This window comes from Chrysochloris asiatica, unplaced genomic scaffold, assembly GCF_000296735.1.
Source record: "Chrysochloris asiatica unplaced genomic scaffold, ChrAsi1.0 scaffold00022, whole genome shotgun sequence".
Lineage (NCBI taxonomy): Eukaryota > Metazoa > Chordata > Mammalia > Afrosoricida > Chrysochloridae > Chrysochloris > Chrysochloris asiatica.
In genome coordinates this window covers 6,840,235-6,843,790 of record NW_006408540.1, presented here as the reverse complement: position 1 = coordinate 6,843,790, position 3,556 = coordinate 6,840,235, and positions in this window count along the sequence as shown.

The window sequence follows — 3,556 nt, the reverse complement described above, 5'->3', positions numbered from 1 at the left end:
TATTATCCTAGTATTAGAATTTGAATGCTTTTGTTAGCACTGATATACAAGATAATAGAACCTGATTTCTGCTACTAAAAGGCTATTTCCATTTCCATGCTTCAAAAGACTTTCTTAAAGTGTCACTTTGAGAACTAATCCAAAGTGATATGACCCCAGCCATGGTAAGGACTTCATTCTTCTTGGATCAACTACCAACACTCACTCACGGAAGCAGCAGTCAGGAGATCAAACGACATATTGCATTAGGCAAATCTGCTGCACAAGACCTTTTTAAAGTGTTGAAGAGCAAAGATGTCAGCTTCAGGACTAAGGTGCCCCTGACCCAAGCCATGGTATTTTAAGTAACCTCATATGCACGTGAAAGCTGGACAGTGAATAAGAAAGATCATAGAAGAATTGATGCTTTTGAGTTGTATTGTTGGAGGAGAATATTGAAAGTGCCATGGGCTGCCAAAAGAACCAATAGATCCGTTTTGGAAGAAGTGCATCCAGAGTGGTCCTTAGAGGCCAAGATGGCCAAATTTTGTCTCTCATAACTTTGGACATATTGTCAGGAAGGATCAGTCGCTGGAGAAGGAGATCATGTTTGGTAAGGTGGAGGGTCAGAGAAAAAGAGGAAGACTCCCGATGAGATGGATTGGCCAGGTGGCAGCATTGATGGACCAGGCAACCATAGTGAGGTTAGCCCAGGATCGGGCAGTGTTTCTTTTTGCTGTGCATAAGGTCGTTATGAGTCAGTACTGACTCAATGGCACCTAACAACAACATGGTATTTTTAATTGCTTCATATGTATGCGAAAACTAGATAATGAGTAAGGAAGGCAGGAGAAGAATTGATGCGTTTGAATTATGGTGTTGGTGAAGAATATTGAATATACCATGGTCTGCCAGAAGAATCCACGGGAGAAAGATGAGGCTTTCTGCTCCCATGAAAATTTACAGTCTTGGAAACCCTGTACAGGGTCGCTATGAGTCGGAACTGACTCCACGGCACATCATCACCACCACCACAACCAGAAGAATATGGAGTCCTGGTGTGGTGCTGAAGATTAATGTGCTAGACTCCAAAGTCAGTTTGAAGTGAAAGGTGGTTCAAGCTCACCAGCTGCTCCTCAGAAACCCTAGACGGGGTCGCTATGAGTGAATACTGACTCTATGACACTGAGCGATAACCAGAAGAATGATCAAATCTGTGTTTGCTGGAATGCTCCTTGTTAGCAAGGTTGATGGGACCTCTCACATACTTGGGAAATTTTATCAGAGGAAACCAGTCGCTGGAAAAGATATATCGCTACTATTGCTGTTAAGTGCAACTGAATCAGTTCCAACCCATAGCGATCCTGGAGCTGGTGAGCTTGAACCACCAGCCTTGAGGTTCAAACCAACTTTATAATCCAGCACATTAAACCATATCACCACACCAGGACTCCATAATGCTTACTAAAGTAGAGTCATCAATGAAGACCCACAAACACAGTGGTTACAACAACAGCCTGAAACCTGGCAGTGATTGTGAGTACAGTAGAGCACTGGGCAGTGTTTTCTTCTGTTGTACATAGGATCACAGAGTCAGAACTGGTTCAGAGGCACTTAAAAACATCACTTATATTGCTTTGCAAAACATTTTTTCATGTTGTTGTTAAGTGCCGTGGAGTTGGTTGCGACCCATAGCGACCCTGTATAGGATTTACAACGAGCACCTAGTAAGCTTGAACCACTGACCTTGCAGTTCAAATGGCTTTGCAGTCAGGCACCTTAACCCACAGCAACAGGAATTCCCCATTTTTTCATAGATGGCATAAATTGAAAACTGGAGGTAAATGTCTGCATTTCTCAAATAAAGAATTTATGGTGTTTTATTTGTACTCTTGCACTTGGATACAGCCCAGAGAAACATTTAATCAAGATTATTCTTGGTGATGCAAGGATTTACTACTGATTCTAATGCAAACTATATTATAGCAATAGCTTTTTTTTTCTATTTCCTCTCTATGGGCTTGTATACATGACAATTAACAGATGTTTGGGGAAAGATTTAAACAGTTCATATTGGCATGAGCATTAGGTTACAAAAAAATAATTGCTTCTGCTGGAGAAATAATGTAGCTATACAATATTTCCTAATTCCGTGGAGTCATTTTTCTCCTTTTATTTGATATTAGGTTCAGGCACAAACATGAATTCTTCTCAACTCGATGCCTACCCCTTTCAAAAAAGAGGAGGGAAAAGTAATTGCTGGGTCTAACGATGGTATGGAGTCCTGTTGTCTCACTGTAGGATAATGCCCTGGACTGAAATTTAGGTCTGAACTGCAAGGTCAGCTGTTCAAACTCACCAGCTGCTCCTTGGAAACCACTTTACAGGGTCACTATGAGTGGCATCCAACTTAAAGGTACTTACAAACAATGATATAGGAAGATTTGAGAATATATGCCAATACATTGGTTTCAAACATTTGGAACTCTATACCTGAATGAATATAAAGCCCTATTCTACTTTCAAAACTTTAAGAAAAAGTCTGCAAATATAAAGACAAAAATGTATCTGAAAATCATATAAATATGTTTACACATTTTAAACAGTATGATTTAAAAATTGTATCTAAAAAATTGGACAAAGTGTTAGGAAGTAATATGTGTAAGCAATATATGACTTATGGATTCTTGATGTGGCATTGTAGGATAAATATTGGACTGCTAACTACAAGGTCAGCAGTTCAAAGCCACAAGCCCCTCTGCAGCAGAAAGATGAGGATTTATGCTCCTGTAAATATATAATTTAGAAAATTCTTTATAAAATTAACAAGTTCGGTAGAAGCCACCTTAGACTCATTCATGTGTTGAACACCCTATTAAATAAAATGCATGAGAATTGATGTTGTAGAAATTAAGGGGAAAATCATATATAAATCTGTACCCTGAAATATATCAGGTCATATAATCTAGACATGGAATGGAATATAAACGTATAGACAGACAATTAATACCAGAAAAATAATATAAACACTTTTTGAAATGCATAATAGTAATAACTATAGCTGTGGATTACATGTTACTTAATATGTTTTAGGCTTTATTACATATACTTTGAATATATGATATAATTTAATATTCACTTCAATACTGTGTCAGTTGTGGAAAGTTAAGTTGTAATAATATAACAGACTCCCCATACCAAATGCCTGAGATTACAATTAGCAAGTAAATAAAATTCATAAGACAGTACAATACCTGTTTCACCCAGTAATTTGGTGACTCGGGCTGATGAAGTCTTTGCCCTTTTCAACTGGTGGTTTTAAAAATTGTCATTGTCAACTCCAACCCAGTCATCCACAAGGGATAAATTGAATAAAGAAACATTTGGAGGGCATAAACCAGAGCTGGAAGTGGCATATCTCACTTTTACTAATTTTTCATTGACTGGGCTACTTTCAAATTTCTGTGTTTAGAAATAAAAATAAAACGCTTTGCTCCAGAAAAAGGAGTGTCTTGACAGTTGTGGACATCCAGAGGTTCAGACAAAAATCTATGAGAATTTTTTACTGATACTATCT